This window comes from Haliaeetus albicilla, chromosome 17, assembly GCF_947461875.1.
Source record: "Haliaeetus albicilla chromosome 17, bHalAlb1.1, whole genome shotgun sequence".
Lineage (NCBI taxonomy): Eukaryota > Metazoa > Chordata > Aves > Accipitriformes > Accipitridae > Haliaeetus > Haliaeetus albicilla.
The window spans coordinates 26,607,743-26,626,957 of NC_091499.1; the positions used below are offsets into that span (position 1 = coordinate 26,607,743).

The 19,215-nt window shown below is 38.1% G+C and overlaps 1 protein-coding gene across 2 annotated transcripts in view; it reads right to left on the bottom strand.

Moving 5' to 3' along the window:
- Positions 1–19,215, bottom strand: part of CEP85L (centrosomal protein 85 like) — a 122,194-nt gene that overhangs the window by 85,036 nt on the left and 17,943 nt on the right. The window lies entirely within an intron of this gene.

The following is a 19,215-nucleotide window of genomic DNA, read 5'->3' on the forward strand; positions in this document are numbered from 1 at the left end:
TCCCCTAGTTGAGCTTTACACACAGCAGTCATCTTCCCAGTTTACCTCTGCATTCTCACTTTGGGAGCCCCAGCCCAAACACATAATCATAGAATAGAATCATTTAGGTTGGAAAAGACCCTTAAGATCATCGAGCCCATCCATTAACCTGACACTGCCAAGCCCACCACCACACCATGTCCCTAAGCACCACATCTACATGTCTTAAATACCTCCAGGGATGGTGACTCCACCGCTTCCCTGGCAGCCTGTGCCAACACTTGACAACCCTTTAATGGGTGACCCTTCCACGTATCACACGGGCTCCTCTGCAATAAGAGCACGTGTATGAGCTTGCACCCAGATGCAAAAAGAAGTCCTTTCCCAGGCAGAAGCAGGTGCTGTAAGCAGCCACAGCAGTGAGGCTGCCACGGGTCCGGCGAGGCAAGAGGACCTGCCTGATGGCTTTCACGCCGCTTCATAGATGTCCCTGTCCATCTCCTTCCTCCTGCTGCAGACACAGGTCGGGCCAGGTTGCCAAACACAGCCAGCTTGCTGCAGCACTGCCACTGCTACGTACCACGTCGAGTGGTTAACGCACCACAAGCGATTGACTTAATACGCTTTGGCAATGCCTGCATCAAGCGGTAATCCCTTCCAAGGGCCAGAAATCATCCCCAGGAATCCCAGAAATTCAACTGCTGCTCAAGAATAATTTAGCTCTCTGGAGAAGCCTCTCCCCTTCAGATGCTGATCCCCAAATGGTAACAGAATAATATGTTAACAGTAGCTTAGATTCAACCAGAATAGGTCTGCTGAGGACCTAGCAGTCCTGGTCTACATAATTACTTACCAAGACTTGGGAGAAAGCAAGATACTAAAAAAGAAAACAACAACAACAAAAAGCACTTATTAAAAAAAAAGCTTAAAATAAATACACAAAAGAGCAAAATACAATATTGCTGAAGTAAATCTAGCTCTCTACTTTCTAACTTTTAAATTCTTAGCTTTGTTACTCTACCCTTCATTTACTATACACAACTGTCTCCTTCCATTAAAGTTTCTTCCTTCCATTAAAGGTCTTTCTCCACATGTAGGTCACCATCTGGAACCCAGTTTAGGTCATGGAGGATTAACCTTAAATTGGAATTGAGCATAGCTCTATATCCTACAGAAGTCACTTTTTATACTTCAAAAATTAAGTACAATTATCCTTATTTCCCAAATGACGAACAGAAGGCAAAAGTGTTACAACTAGCCTAATGTCACTTCGTAAGCCTTACCTGCTTCCACCCATTGCTCTCTACATCAAGCAATACTGGCTACCCTGGTATGATGTATGACTTCACAGATTCAAGCAGAACAAAAAGAAGGAATAAACTAGTGGGGAGGCGGCGGAAGACCCACCTGGAATTCTCAGCATTTCCCTATAGCAGCCAAAAACTTGGTACTTGCCAAAGGAATCTGACACTCCTATTACTAACAGAAACATTTCTGAAAGCAACAGCAGCAAGAAGATACGGAAAAGTTACCGAATTCCATCCTATAAAACTGATTACAATAAACAGATGTGGAAAAACCTCAGTTCTCCTGCACCACCTGGCTTTCACCATTTTGACTCTCGTTTCTAATATTTTCTTTTTTTGGACACACCTGTGAAGCCATGATACTAAGACTGATAATAACTGAATGTTGTTCCATTTCTAATACATAATTCCTCTACAGCATGAAACAAAAGAGAGGGATTCACATTTCTGTAACACCCATGAACAACCCTCCCTTCAAGACCTCCACCTTCCCCACACACACTCCAAAGACTTAATTTTGCTTTTTTTTGCAGGACAGTTGAAAGTTTGAGCAAATGTGAATAATACACTAGTAAAATTAGCAGTGTTAATTCAGAGGCTATATTCAGAACTAAATCTCACACTCTTAAAGGAGGATTTCTGTATTGTAAAAAAAAAAAAAAAAAAAAAGCCTCCCCTCCAGAAGAGAACTATACTTCCTTATACATCCACCATCAAAGAAGCCACGAAAGATAATTTTAAAGGCTGGAGGGAAAAAAAAAAAAAAAAAGAAAAAAAAAACAAAAAACAACTCATGCATGTAACAATCTGAATAATACTAAACTCTTAAGTCTTCCTAGAATATATATGCAGATCTTAATGCTAACCAGTGTTCCCTCACCTGCTAGTAGTCTGTCTGTTAAGTAATGATAGTTATATACTGTTCATCTAAACCTGTATGTCACTTTTTTTTAGAAATATTCTGAAAATTGAAGGCCATTTGTGTCCTTTGAAAAGGCTGGCCAAAAGATCTGATTTTAACTATCACCCACGCTTAAACAAACAGATATCAAATTAGGAGAGAAATGTATAACACCCAATAGTGCCTTTTACCCCAGCTTTTCCTAATGAAAATATTTAGCTTTGCAAATAATTTCTAAAAAAAAAAAAAAAAAAAACCAAACCAAACCAAAAAACATTAACAGCAGTTTATTACTTCTGCATTCTTTCACTGGCAATTCATTTCTAAAAAAGTTATTGTTTCTCCCCCCATGGCCTATGCCAGAGAGAAGATAGTTTAGTGCCCTGATGTTTCCATGATGCAGAAAATTTTATTAATTAGGACTCTACTAAAATGAAAGTGACAAATCCAACTAACTAAATCATAAGAGCAAGAAAATATAAGTCATTAATTATGATAAATGCTTTAAAAGAATGTTTCTCATCCTGAAAGACCAAAAGTTCCTTTGCCACTTTATATGTAATGTCAGGCACCATTTGGTCCACCAAATCCACTCTCCCTGGTATGAAACACAACACTTGCTACAAATGATAGAAACAGTCTCAGATTAAAAGACTTGATCCACTGTAAAGAACAGAACTGTAACCAAACTCCAACTTGCATATTTGAGATAATTTCTGTAGTCATTCACGATAAAACATGCTAAAGCATTCAAAACAAAGAGATGACAACACACACACACACACAAAATCCTCCCTTGGTAAAGTTTTGGGGGTTGATCACCATAATTCTAAAAATCAGTTTGGCATCTTAATTCCCAACAGCATGGTTTACCCAGCACCTAAGTGGGATGCTGGTTGAATGCCAACACGCCTCCCTGAGTACCCACTGAATCGCCAGCAGCACTGACCACGGCCTTCATGTTTAAACAAAGCATATGATATGACATAAGAATTGCAGAGTTATTTTAAGTGCTGCTACCTGTAATGCTACCCAGTCTTCTGAGCACTAACTCCTAGACAATATTAAAACAGAAGAGGGGTTTTCTGTTTACAAACAGCTAACAAGCTTGAACACAAACAATCAGAATTACATTTTTCTTCAGAGTTTCGTGATCACTTCTCTCCGCACCCCATGAAAATTAGGAGACAGAGAGTTTGTATGTCCATTTTGTTTTCCAATGTGCGGTCACAAGTACAGAGCCAGAGGTGGGAGAGCAGAGAATGTTTCTATTGCTGCCTTTGATAATGGAAAGAATTTAGTTTATAAATTTATTTCCAGTTGTTGGCGCATATATTTGGATATTTATAGTACTCATCACTATGGTATCCAAGCACATTAGCAGCGCTTTGACCCACGCAAAACAATAAAAAACTGTTTCTTCTCCGCTCTCCAACCTATTAAGAAACACCTCAGTTGTGGTATTACTAGCACAGCATGTTCCAGAAATTAAAAATAGGACTCTTAAAAAGCTAGACTCAACTTCAGATCTTACTTTTTGATCAAAACAAGCAGGGAACAAAGTATACCATAAAAGCCGGTGCCGGAGAAAACAGCTTACCAGGACCTGCTCTCTAGCTCTGAAATAAAGTCAGCTCCATAACCACTAGCTTAGAGAGTCTGAATTGTCTACTTACAGCAAGTATTTAAATAAAAAAAATTTGTCTAATGATGTTAATAATTGAAGTCATCTTTCACCCCAGAGAAACACAAGAGAGCTATTTTGCACAATGCAGTATCTAATGTGTTCTCCAGTGTTACCTAATAGTACCAGTAAATCCCTAACATAGCAAATTGTAATGGCATTCAGCCCACATCCAAGCTACCAGGATGAAATCTGAAACTCTGCAAAGGGTAGCACTTTTAGAAGCTACATATATCTTCACATCACCACTCAAGTGGTAGAAGGCTATTAATGCACTTAAGCTTTAGAAGAGACATTGACACAAATGATTTTTGATAAGTCAAAACTACGGTGCTTCATATTCCATAAAATATTTTTATAATCAACCACTGCTAAATTGCCTTTTGCATCTTGGGCTAGCATTTGTAGGCAGATTAGGCACAATTACAAATACTGAAATGATGGAGCAGTGGAAACAGAACTGTATCAATAACACCAACACTGAATGCAAGAACAGCTTCTTAAAAAAAATATTTGGGGTTTCTGTTATCCTGTCTTTCTGTACTGGACTTTACTTTTTAGATTTTAATTTATATTCTCACTTACTACAGGCCAAAAAGATTAATGATGCTAGACAAACAAGCATGGTAACTGTTTTGTACGTATATACACAGATACAAACTCTCATATAATGCATATTAATGAAACTGTCTATATAAGCACATATAAAAGATAAATTAAATTATTTAACCAGCCTCACAAATCAGTATGTTTGCAGGGGAGGGGGGGAATCCATGCTTCTCTAAGTCTGATATGTGACTTCTGAAACACAGAAGTCCATTACAAGTGTCATGCTCTCCATCAAGTCCCACACCCACCTCTCGACAGCTAGAATAATACCCACTCATGTAAGCAACAGTCTAATGTTCTTAAACTTTTACTGTAAATTAAGAGTATACTACTCCCATGGGAGTGTAGTACTCCCAGTCCCATATAAACATGAACTCTTGGCATTAAGTCACATGTTTTATTAATTCTACTAGACTATGCTACCTGCCAGACCTAACTAAAATAAATATTCATATATATTCATAATATTCTTACCTACTCTCAAATTCCCATTTCATTCCAAAACTTCAGAAGTACTTATTTTAGAGCTTCTGAATTTTTCACGTTCCCCATCTCCTTCCAGAATATTCCACCCCAATTTCTATTAAGGATTAAATACATTTTGATTTCCATTAAAAAATTAAACTCATGGGTAAATACAAACCCTGCAATTTTTGCTGTTCATTCATTATCTCTCTATATATACTGCATCTTCATATCCTGCAAGAGTTTGATTATATCACTTACTGATATTAGTCTTAACATGTAAAAAAACAATGCAATTCTCCCAGACCTCATTTTACAAGTCAGCAAGAAGAGAAGGACAAAAGTATTACTGCACCATCTCAAAGATATTCTAAAAGCAGAAATCTCACCAGTATAAATCAAGGCCTGTTTCTTCTCTTATGTATATCACATATATTCTTTTAAAGCCAAAAAATGATTCTCAAGACCCAAGTTTTACAAGAACCGAGCCATTCATAACATCAGAAATTACAACAAAGACCATAAAACAGGAAGTCGGGCCAGAACCAACCTTTCACCACTTTCCTTTTATTTAAGGAACTGACACTGAAAGACTAGAAAGTAACAAACTGGAGCAGTTGTGTAAGTAAAGTAATCTAGCTGAGCATCCTGTACTGAAGTCCTCTACCACAGTCACCTCAGCATCAAGGAGTAAGATCATATGAATGGCTGGTGGAGGCGAGAGAGGTTTCATGGAAAGGGCTGAATGTGGAAAGCACACCTATCCTGTGGACTACTTCAAGTCAGATTTGTTTTCCCTCTCTTCTCCCTCAACCCCATCAGGAGAGAGAAGATGGGGCAGTAATGAGACCTGACCGGGACCGCTGAAGCTGGTGACACTGATAGGAGTTGAAAGGAGAGAGAAAGGAACATAAGATCAAGTTCAGACCAAGTGTCACAGGGACAGCACATTTCCAGTTCTACAGGAGCCATGAATCACTTCACTCAGGTTTTTTTAGAAGCTATATTAGACAACAGATATCTAAGCAACCTCCACAAAGAGTGCTATTGTTTTCTTCACAAGGGATTTTTTTTTCATCATGAGTATTTTTTCTGCCAGTCTAGATAGGGCAAAAGAGTTTTCTTCCACAAAAGAATTGTTCTTCCACAAGCAGTATCACCCAACAGAACAAACTTTTCCAGTGTAGCTTACAAACTTAGAGAAAACCCATGATTTCCAACACCCCATGCCCATCAAACCTGCAAATAGCCTGGCCCTCCATTCAGTTCCAATCCAGAATGACCCTTCGTGGATCTATAAGAAGAGATTCACATAAGGATGAAAATAAGCACGTTTTGGGGGCGGATCTTTATACTCTGAAGACTTTTTTTTTTTTTTTTTAACTTCCCCTCCCAGATGGAAAATAGCTACACTTTAATGTATATGAAAGTCCTGCTGGTATAAAGTAGAAAGTTATATAAAGTTTAAACATCCTAATTCACAGCTTAGTACCTACTCAGATTAATTCTACATCATGAAACTTAGATAATCTAGACAAACCACTAGTGTGCATTACACACGCATTTGGCACAGTAATAAATAAAGGCTCATTTTAAAATTATCACTTTTAAGAATGCCATTAAAACACAAAGTTAAATAAAGAGATTACAATACACTAGACAACCTTTTATCTGCATGGTCCCTTTACTAAATATCTGCACCATGAACTTGCCAGGTCTTATTTTACTACTGCCAAAAGCCAAAAAAAAGAAAAACCCATCTCCTTTGAATTCTTAATAGTCTCTCAAATTTTTTCAACTAGACTTCTTTCAGCTACTAAGATTTCTCTAACACATGAGGAGAGCCACAACTGATGATTATCGGTGTCCCAGTGAATCCAACTCCCTTTCTATGCTCTCGGAACATACTTTTAATTCACTTTTCAAGCTGAGCCAATTAGAATTAAAACCTTGCCATCACTGTCAACAGCAAAGTGTAAGTGCATACAGACAGCTGACGCAGTGAGAAAGGAGTATTTCTAACCACATCACTTCTCAAAGGAAAACTTACTCTGAAAACATCCCTCGCCCAGTTAAAAATTAAGTGTCTGTTCTTTAGAATTTGTGTATAAAATAGAACAATAAACTATAATCCTGTCCAGAAACTCTAGATGCTCCTATGGTAAAACATGTAAATGGCAAAACTGAAAACTTCCTGCTGCTTCATACAAAAAATGCCATTGTTTAAATCAGCCTAGAAAGATTGATCTATTTTTGAAAATCCAAGATATATTTAGCCTTTGACAGTGGTAGACTAATCCCTGATGGAAAAGGATGTGCCACTAAGAGTTTATCATAGTTCATACAATTTAATAAACATGTACAGCGTGTTCAGTCTTCTGATTCACTGACCAACATCAAGAATAAAATTATCCTGTGTATTTAAGAAGAGCAGCCCAAACACAGGGAGTCATGCACTGTTGTTAAAGCAAGATACGTCAAAAATACACACATAGATATATACAAATGCTGTTTTATAATATCTAGACTTGCTAAAAGCTACCAAAGGTAATGCTAAGCCAGCACACAGTTTTGGCCAGGGGAAAAAAAAAAAAACAAAAAAAACCACAACCAACCAAAACAAAACCAAAAAACAAAACACCAAAAAAACCCAAAACATAACCGACAACCCACCAACCCCACCTCCCCAAAAACATAAATACATAAATGGCAGATAGTTAAATGTATTGGTCATGCTTTTCTCCATAGTAGCAGACAAAATAAGGGCCAACAACCAAAAACTGTGGCTTGGTAGGTTCAGGCTGGACATTAGGGAAAAATTCTTCACAGGGATATCCTACAGCACTGGAACAGGTTACCCAAAGAGGCTGAGGAACCTGTCAAGGTTTTCAAGAAAATCAGCCAAAGTCATGGCTGATCTGGTCTGTGCTGCTGATAGTCCTGCTCTGAGCACAGGGCTGGAAACAGTGACCTCCAGCAGTCTTTTCTAAACCACATTTGTGATTCTACCGCATGAAAATAGCCAGTGCAAATGCTTTCTCAAGGAGACCAAAATCCTTATTAATTTTGCATTTTAAAGAAAAAAAAAGTCTGAATTAAACTATTTGTTTCCTATTTTCTTTTCAGATGAGCTAGACTGTGGCATTTAAATTATTAAACATCAGGTGAGTTTCAAGGAGCCAACCTACACCCAGGCAGAATTTGTCACAGACATTCAATGCCAGGTGTGTCATACATTTAAGAGGTGATCGTCATGTCACAGCTACATTATTATCTCGTAAGATGAAAGCAAGTTTTTTTCCACTTCCCTTCCTTTTTCAGAGCCATACTGTCAAGGAGAGTATGTTGTGATCTCAAAACTGGAATGTGATTTCTTCCGGGACAGTAAGTTCACAGGGAAAGAAAAGGACTTCTGCAATCTGCTGAATTTGTTAGCAACGCCCTTACAAACTGTGTGTTCAATGCCACAAGAATAAAAAAGTAAAATAAATATCCATCCAGTCATCTTGAGGAACAAGAAGTATATTGTAAAGACAATTAACAAGGAGGGAGATGGTAATTTATGTTTATGGAAAGGTAACAAATTACTAACATCTGCCAAGTATGTTTTATTTTTACCACTTCTTCTATTCCAAGGAGTAAGCGTCTGGAGGAACAGCAGCCCAGATAACAGTACACAGAAGAGGATGCAATTCCTGAACACCACAGGAATACCAGACATACACTAAACAAGAAGAAATTGACCTAAATTTAGAGAAGTTACTCCTATATCTTTTACAAGAACCCTTGGGTTCCTACTAATCCAACAGAAACAGACCACCAACACAGTCTTTGATCTAGTCTTCCACCACCATAACACTGCTATCCTGGTTTACAAAACCAAATTAATTTCTCTTAGAACTACATTGACTCTGCCTGAGATTTAAAAAAAAAAAAAAAAAAGCAGCAAACCCAATCTATGAAAAACATCATTCTGGTTTTCAGAAACTTAGAAAAAGCTGCACAGAGGACTGCTGTCTGAGAGAAAGTCTTTGCATTAGAGGGAATAAAACACATTCTGTTTTTTCTTGCCAATCATCTTTCTCCCTCTAAGAACATACAGAATTTTATTCTTACATATACCCATAAATTGCCTTGATATTTTTTTTTCTGATCTTGCTAGTTAATAGACATTTTTAAAACAATACACACATACAGAGAAGATACTCTTTAGATCTATGCAACTAACATTTCTGACCAGGGTTGCCTCAAAGCTTTTTTCTGCAGAAAAATCCTGAATATGCACTACAAAGCTATTCATTATGTAAGTCGTATTTGTTTTCATAAGCCGAATGAGTCATAAACTTTTCAACCAATTACACAGGATAACTACAATACAAGAACATAAAACTGCAGTGGAAAAGTCATCTTTAATGGAAGCTTTTTCCCCTCCAACAATTTCAAAGTAGTCAAGAGGCAAGAACATACTTTAAGAGGTTTATTATCAATAGATGGTACTAAAATAAACCAGCAAACCTTCACAAAGCCTCCATGTGGCCACTTCATGACAGGATTTGCTATCACTGTGGCAGTGGGGAACATGGGGGCATTTCACAGTAAAAAGAAGAGCTGTGGGTTTTGCCTGGGGGTTGTATAAAAAAAAAAAAAAAGCCTCCACCACTAACAACAGTGGGGGGGACCCTAAGTCAAATCAAGACACCAGTTTCCTCTCAAAGGGCCAATATTCTGCCATCCACAGGATGAGGCTCAACTTCTGCCTTCTAAGTACATGTCATTCTGGACAAAAGCAAGTCCGGGATCTATATACAGACAAAATGGATCTAACTTTAAGTGAAATAAAAAGATCATCACAGGCAGAAAACTGAGGAGTTCAAAGAGCAGTAGCCAAGACTTATTAGACAAATAAAAATGTATTTAAAAAAAAAATCCACATTTTAAAACCTACTCTTTCAAAGCCTAAACGTTTTTTTCAGTATCACTGTCAAGTCATCACAACACAAAGCAAAAAAAGGTACTTTTTAACTTGAGACATATCCTAAGGTTTTCTTAGCAACTGGCTTAAAACTGCAGCATATTCAGATGTCCTATCTGTTGCATGACACTTTTGCTCTTTTATTGTTAAATTACAGAGATAAAAATAGTTTCCCTCAAATGAAACAGGAAGAAACGGACAAGGGTCCCAACTCTCACTCTGCAATCAAAAGGCTGTCTACTGCTACATTTCAATGACCATCCTGCAGCCAGAAGGGAACACAGGGCCTCCAGTTTTTTGGCTTTTTTTTTTTTTTCCTGGCAGTACCAACAGTATTGATATTGTCTAGATCTTAACAACAGAACCACAACAAATCTTAAGCAACAAGTTCATTTCAACCCAGTTCCAAATTCAGTGCAGCTCTCAACTCAAATATCAACTGCCGATCCTCACAACAGGTCACCTGGTGCTAGATGGCACATCCAAATGAATGCAGTAAAGAGTTCATACGGTGTCGGCAAAAACTGGACAAGAGATCTGTCTCTGTTTTGTATAGCCAAGACCTTCTTCAGAGTATGTACAGACTTCTTCTAGGTTATTTTAAAATAGCATCTGCAATATTATCTTTTGTACACAGCTGTAAAGCTAAATTTCAAATGGAAAAACATCTACTTGGGAGATGTTCTCACCTGCACTATCCTGGTAGATTTCATGCCAATTCCTCTTAAACACAAGTAGATTTTGAATTAAGAACCTTCTTCTTTCACCACATCCCTAAAACCTTGCTACTGGTAAGAACAAAGAACAGTAAAATTATGAGCTGTCAAAGAAATTGAATTCACTTACACACTTCTGCATTGGAAAGTCTTTTTTTCTTCCATTAAGACACAATATTAATGCTGAATTCACTTTAGCACCCAGTCATCAATTTTCTTCAAACACTTGTATTTACAATGAATTAATGACATGCTACTTTTACATTTGTATTTTTAGCTGAAAATACAAAAGAATTGTAAACCTGGGTAAATCAGCTATTACCAGTAAGTGCACCTAAAGTAAGACACAAATCCTCAAGTCTCCAAAACTTCAGTAAAATTACATTGTAGCACTCAGTATGAGGCTGTGAAAAAGGGTCACACATTCTAGGTACTGTGGAGATAAACAAGAAGCAACCTTTACAAGCAACCCGAGAACGCAATGTTATGGTGTGAGAATATGACCATCAGCTCCAGGAGCTTTAAAAGTGTCTAAGGACAACAAAAACATAGAGCAGAGAAAGTGTTTAATGCCACAGCACATAGGTGACTCAGGTTTCATCTGCAATTTCCTCAACACAGCAGGAAGATGAGATTATGTTTACTGAACACTTTCTAAGGGCTACAATACTCACAAAAACTAACATCTACATTTAAATAAAATACTTAGGAGAACTTTAATTACTGTAATATTACCTAAAACTGGAATAACTTATTAAAAGAATAATCTAGAAGAATAATCTTGGTTTAACAGAACCTTTTAAACTAGATGGCCCTTGTTTTTCTAGGTTTATTCCAACCTCAGCTCATCTCAAATTACATGTCCTCGTTATCTCTTCAATCTGAATGAATGAAAAAAATATATGTGTATAACTTAACACAATTCCAAAAAAAAAAAAAAAACAACCCCTAAAAAAAAAAATCAAAGGACCAGTAAGGAAGCAAAAAAACTCTGTAATTAACTGAAAGACTGCCAATAGCTGTTGACAGCTCAATATAACATAAAAAAAACCAGATCAACTCCGTTGTCATCTCAATTCATAGTTTTCATACATTCTAATTTGCGAAGTGCACATTTAAAAGACACTTTCCAGAATGAGGGGTTGTTCCCTTTCAGCACCAAAGAAGTGACCTCTGTGTAGCCGACTACACTTCTACAGTACAGCCTTCCATGACTGCAGCTGACACAAATGCAATCATTGCCATAACAAAATCTTATCTGTCAGCCCTTTAAAAGGAAGAAGAAAAAACTCCAAAGATTTCTTTTACCATGTTTGCACTGAGAAAAACCCACACTAATTCTCCTTCTAAGTTTGACTGGGTAAGAAGCATTTTAAGACCATGAAAAGAAAAAAAACCACAGTGACAATAATAATCACTTTAAAAACAAACCAGTCACAGTTCTCCAGGGAATTTAACATATCAAAAGCAACAAACCTGCACCTATTCTGCCTGAAAATTAACAGGCCAGCTGTTACCAACTCAGGTGAGGTTACTGCAAACAAATCCCCATGAGCAGACAGGTTCTTGCAGGCTTTTTTCCCCCCCTCTTACCAGTCCCCACAACTCAAAGTGTTTCATTTCACCCAAAACCTGGGCTAGCGAGTCAGATTTGTCATTTGCTGTGTATTTCCCATACAGACGCTTAATTCCTCTAACCTGAAAAGTCAGTGATTAAGGAAGTGAGATGGAGTAACTATGCTTCATATAAGAGTGGTCTCCACACATTGTTCTTTCTCACTGCTGCCTTTATACTGCCAAAACTAATGTAAAAAGTCCATCTGACTTATCACAGAAGCTCACAGAAACACATGTGAGGCCCTGAAGAAGGTTCTCTTTAACAGAGAGCTTTTACATTCCACTTCAAAGGTTTTTTACAAAAAATCCTTATCATCAGTACACTGAAATCACAGCTAAAATGAAGGATGACATTAAAACACACTAACTGGACTTTACACTAAAAAAAAAAAAAAAAAAAAAAAAACCCCAAGGTTTTATCTGAGCATACATTAAGGTAGAAACAGGTCTGTTGAACAAAGACTAAGAGCAAAACATAAGCCCTCCAGAAATAGGTAGTGGTGTAAAACTGTTAAAAAACAGACTCTGGCAAACCTTTCTATGGAGGATACAACCAGTCTTCTCTGTCAAGTCCTGAGCTAGAACTCCAGGCAGCAGCAACAGGTCTTTTCTTGCTTAGCAGAAGGCTGTAAGCAACTCACTGCCTACATCCCAAATCACTACAGTCTAGCACTAAGTGCACTACTTTGTCCATAGTGGAAAGGATTAAAAAGCAGTCCTGTGATTTTTTTCAGATAAGGCTGCAAATGCTAATTGAATATGTACATTAAATATTGAGTAGTTACAGAATATGTTTCCAGTATTCATACAAATTTAGGTTAAGGCTCAAAACATTCCTCTCTTTTGCTGTTCTCTGATCTCAATCCTGTTTGCTTCATGAGATCCTGAGTTAGAGAGCAGATGAATCCTGAGTTACAGAGCAGATGAACGCAGGCCAAAAAGTTTTCTTTGATGTAACAGTAGCAAGGAAAAGTGCAACGTCCTCCATGAAATCTCTCAAAGATGTATGATGCTTGGCATGCCCAGGTCTCATGATACTAACCTAAATATAGAGAAGATCATCGCATGATGCTCCTTGTTTCCTGTCTGGGATTCCCAGATATCCATCATACTCCAAAAATACAGATTACAGGACATATTAAAAACAACTCCCTGAGATTTCACCTGAGCATGATACAAATGGTATGGAATAAGGGGCAGAGATTGTACTGGGTTTGGCTGTGACAGAGTTAATTTTCTTCATAACAGCTCCTATGGTGCTGTGTTTTACACTGGTGACCAAAACCAGTATTGATAACAGAGCAGTGTCTTTTGCTGAACAGTGCTTTCACAGCATCAAGGCCTCTGCCACCCCAGCGAGGGGGTGCAGAAGAAGGGTGGAAAAGGACACAGCTGGGACAGCTGACCTGAAATACCAAAGAGATTCCATACTATATAATGCCATGCTCAGCAATAAAATGGGGGGGGGGCAGTTTTTTCCCAAAGTATTTATTGCTCGGAATCTGGCTGGGCATCAGTCTGCTGGTGGTGCTTTTGCACCACTTGATTTTTGTTTGGTTTTTTTCTTTCACTTATTAAACCATCTTTATCTCAACCCAAAAGTTTAGGGTTTTTTCCTTGTTTTTGCTCTTCTGATCCTTTCCCCCATCCCACTGGGGGAGAGTGAGAGAGACAGACTATGTGGGGGCTTACCTGCCTGTGGGGAACAACCCCCCACACCATCTTAAACACATTCATTCTGATATAACTCAGTGACATAGCTTCCAAAATATATATGATAGAGATAACTTTCTGCACAGTATCACAGTGAATGCTGCCAAACCCTAAGTAAGCACAATTTATTTTCACTGTGCTATTTCAGATTAGAACAAACAGAAGTCGTTTTTCTAAAAACCAAGTACTGATGTTAGCTGAAGGCAAAATTCACCAAGTTCATTGGGCAGGACACTCCCACTAGCTGGAGAAAAATTTTTTATGTGAGGCAAACTGAGCATGTGCGTACTATGAGCTTGTTTCTATGAAGAAACTATCACAAAATAAGGCAAAGTATCGAGTTAAAGCAGCCTCTGTTTCTCTCTGCAGAACATTCACAGGTGGAACTAGTGAGTGCCTTTAGTTTAGTTCAAGCCAATTTCAAATTCAGAGTACACAGGTTCACACAGGGAGTATGCTATTACCATTTAAGCAAATTCTCCATGTCTTATTTTAGTGGAAATTTATTAGCATCATTTTTTCCTATCCATTAAATCCTGGAAATAGGGTACTAGAATTCTGAAATAACCCATGTTTAAACTTTGTTCAAATCCTACCAAAAAACCACCTCAGAAAATAAACAGCCAAGCCTGAGCATTAATATTTATGTTCCCCTCAGAAAAACAGACACTTCATTCTAGCATGGGATGACAGTACCTCTTCTACAAGGAAGAGGGTCTAGTACAGGCTTAAGTGAAATGCACATTTCTGATTGTCAGGATAGATAATACCCAAGTAACACAATAAGGCTAACTCACAATGGGCAGGACACTACTTCACAACGTGAGCTTGGTAATCAGGGAAGAAGGAAACCAAGGAAGAATGTCTTGAACATAATTATTTTCTGCCCTCCAAATAACTAAGCTACTTCACCAAAGTTATGCCAATACTTGCCAGGATCCAAAGGCATAGAGATTAACCTCAACTCAATTAAGTTCAGGGACTTCTCTGAAAATCCATCATCTTCCAAAACTACAGAGCACAGTAGACAATGAGCACAAAGTACACTGCCACCTCTCAAGATCTAGGATCCTTGTGCTATTGCACCCTCCTGACATCAAAACTGATAATGCAAACCAGTATATGACCTGTACACATTCTCAATCCCATTATCTTTAGCAGCATGCTAAACTAAACAAAAGAACCACACACCCCCAAGATACTCATAATTAGGTTTTTTTGTCTCCTGAAATTCAATCCTACCTTTACACTATACTCAATAGCTGTATTTATTAGTTTTTCCTTTTTTCCTTCAGCAAAAAAGAAAAAAAAAACAAGTGTTAAAACACCATGCTCTGGACCTGCTGGAAGAAGAGTGCTTGAAATAGCAAAATCAAATACCTTTGGAGCTGGCTGTACCATGTTCCCTGGCGTATCAAGAAACGCTACAATTAAACTGAACTAATTAGATTTTTTTTAATCCATTGGAAAGGTAACATATGCCGTTCAAAATGAGAGACAAGAGACTCCTCTGAGTCCGTAACATTAAAACAAGTTCCTATTCTACCAGTTACATGTTCCAGAGAAGTCATATATACATAAAATGCAGTGACAATATATCAAGTATGCTGCATCTAGTCCACAATACTCCCTGAACCACAACTTGTAAAACTCCTCTCCCAAAGGCAACCTCTACACATAGCTATGGAACAGCCTTTTAAATTGTGAACAGACCATGCTTTTTCAGATTTCTATAAAAAAAGAGACACTATTACCCATCCATCTTAAATCAGCATTTCTACCAGGGGTGTAGTCTCAAAAATGCTTAAAGCATGAAGTCTATGTTTCTTCTGTAAATGGTACTGAAAGAAAGGTTATACGGAGACTGAAGGATGACTGGCACAGTGTCACTATGGTTATTAAAAACTGTAAAAGTATAAATGCTATTATTGCTGATGGAGAATAGGAAACAACATGCTTCATGAATGCACTGCACATTTCCATACAGTATCCCATGCTTTTTTCCTAACAGACACTCTAAGTTGCAAGAGAAGCACTTTAATCTAGACTATTCATTTAATGTAGACAGAGAATTAGAGAAGTCACAATTTAGAAGCTTACCACAATCTGCTAACATTTGAAAGACTTCTGAGTTGCACAAAGATAAGACACAAGATCCTGTAACTGAAAGTTTTCAGAACTTTATATCTGCATTTCTCCATTACAAGAGAGGCTTTTTTCTGCCGCCCATCTCCCCTTGACCTCGTTTCCTCTTTTTGCTTCAGATGTGAAATAGTCACAACAATCTTTTGGTCAAAGTCTGAAGTTTAAAAGACAACCTAAATCTAAAGACCTACATGTATCACAGCTGTTAGCTGTTTTATGTTGGGAGCTATCTTTTGTCCCTGTAAGCACAAGCCACAAATGTTATGTCTGCCGATTTCAGAGTTGCCAGTGAGAAGGAAAACAAGAACAAGCCTATTCAGAGAGTCTTCACTGATAGTTGATCAGCTGTTGGCCACCAACTAAAACCTTTTCTTCCACACAATTCATCCTGAACACAACCTCCTACTCTACCAGAAATGCAGGAACTTTTCAACAGTTTCATAGGGCTCTACATTTCACTTCCACCATATTTCTTAACAAAGAGTATGAGATTTTTCTGAAGACTTAGCTACAATCAGTGCCAAATAGTAAGCTATTCAGTCAGACTTGTGCAGGGTAAGTTGAAAATAGTAATAACAGAGTTGACTTACAAGTAGAGGTAAGTTTAAAAAGAAAAGAACCTGGAAATGACCATATCAAAATCTTTTCCTCCTGCTCCATACAGAATACAGTAATTATTTTTATCTCACTCAAAAGCTGATCTGAATGCAGAACCAGTTACTGACAGGAAACAAACAAACAAAAAAATCCAACCACATTAACTGCAGTTTACAGAGATAAAATGCCTTTTTATCCTTAAATGAAGAGCACTCAATTAAAAGTTTTAGATCTATTCTACCCAAACTAACATCCCCACATTTAAGGTTTCTAAATTTCTCTCCTCAGCTTCCCCCAGTGCACATCAGCATTGCTCAACTTCAACAGTGAAACTCCACTAGTTATTTCATTTCCTAGTTTTCCTGCCTTTGCACAACATAATATGCAGACAACCAACAGAATACATTTTAACATACAAGATTGCTCTTCCTCTTGTCTTTGTCAAAACCCATCTCCCCTCCAAACCATATAGGGTTGAGCCAAACACAAGAGCTCCTTGGAACTATTCTTTAAACCCTGCACTTTCAAAAAGAAGGAGTCCTCCTGAAATGACATATGACTAAGAAGGTAAATGTGAAGGAACATTTAAGAAGCAAGGAAAACCAGTAAAAACAGATTTTAAATGCATCAGAGCTCCATTCCCTGCACCAGCATATTTACGAGTAACAACACATCTGTACAAATGAGTTCACTTGCAACTTCCAGAATTAAAGCAGTTGTTAACTCTGAAATTAAGTTTTTAATTTTTAGTAGGCGTAATAGAAAGGAAATAGCAAGGCCACATTTCATTCTCTGAGCATTGTCAGCAAATCATTACAATTTTTAAATTGTGAAAAAAATCCCCCTCTGAAAAATCCCCAAGGGCTTCTTCCCAAGCACCACACTGAGAGCAGATGGCCAGCATCAAGTCTGCAATTACCAGTCCCACAGATCATGATGATACTCTCTTCTTTTCATGGATGTGGGGAGGGGGCAGCTTGAGAGATGCAGACAACTAGGTATCATAAGCAACAGCACTTTCCACTAAAAATGTATGTATAGGTTCAATTTCCAAACCTGTCATATGCTCCTTCCATTAACTTTCATTTTACATTTAGGTTTCCCCCCTCCCCCCCCCCCCCCCCAACATTTTCTTTTCTGCCACTGGAAGTTTTTCAAACAAGGTGGCGGAAAAATCAGTAACATTAAGGATACAATAGAACTGACCCTTGTCAAGCATTGCCAGAGGCACAAACTTCATGAACTATCTGTTGTTGCAACTTTTCCCTTCTTTATTTTACTTTGAGAAACCCCAAAAGCAGCTGTAACTGATCTATTAAAAGCATGCAAATGGACAGAGCTATTAGTTAACTGGTAACAAATGCCTATCAAACTTGTGATTGTATCAGTGTGCCATACGTCCCCCTGCCCCCCCCAGAACAGTTGTTCTGGTCTCCTCTGGAGCCAGGAGGACATCTGATGACGAGGTGCTGTTTCATTTCCTCTCACCCCTCAAATGGGGAAGCCCTCGAAGAGGGGGGAGGGAAGAGCGTGTTTTTAATTCAAATGCTGCATCTGAAAATACTGTTGGACAACACGTGGGTGAGTCTGATTGTAAATCTATATATATACACCATGAGAGTGCTTTATTCTCCCTGCATCTCTTAAAAAAAAGAAAAGAAAAAGCAGTAAGGCTTCTGCATTAATAACCATTTACTATTTCAGTTTTACACCCATGCATTTGCGTATTTGAGTAAAACCTTTATTTTGCCAGAGCCAATGAAGGTTTAGAAATGAAAGTAAGCAGAAGGAAAGCTATGAGGACTCTCCTGGGGAGTTCCTTTCCAACTGACAGATGCAACAGGAAGAGGGTGGAAAGGATTTCCTCATGTGCAAAGAGGCCTGACAGACTTAACTCTGAGGCATTCAGGACTCTCAGGAATGTTCAGCCCCGCTATAGAGACTTCTGTCTCTTACATTGATCCAGCATTCCTTACTTCATTTCTACCAGTTCTTCCTGTTCTTCCTTATTTCAGCTACCCCTCCTGAAAAATTTACCAGGCACAGAAAGGCACTAGATAAAAATATATCACAGTCCCACTGTCCTTACCTCAGTCTTGACAATCTTACTGGGAAATAAGGCTGTGCAAGAAGAAAACCTCAAGCCTTATTACTGCCTCATCTCTCTCTCATTCAGGCTTAATTACAGTGACACATTCCATAGGGAGGGTGCCAACGTTATGGAGATGCTGCTACCCTAGAGGCTGAACCCCTCCCTGATAAGATCAGCTTTCAGTAATCATGAGTTAGTCCAAACTGAGTTTTAACAACCTTTAGATACTGTTGATTCTCCTTAAAGATCACTGACTATCTGTCAAATGCCATGCAATAACATGTAAACATATTTCCCACCAGAAGAAAGAAATGAGAAGACAACACACCCCTTTTTCCTCCCAGCCCCAATGAGTAACCTTTCTTTGCTGAAACACACAATGAATACCAGAAAGCATTGTCTTTTCATCAACTCCCTC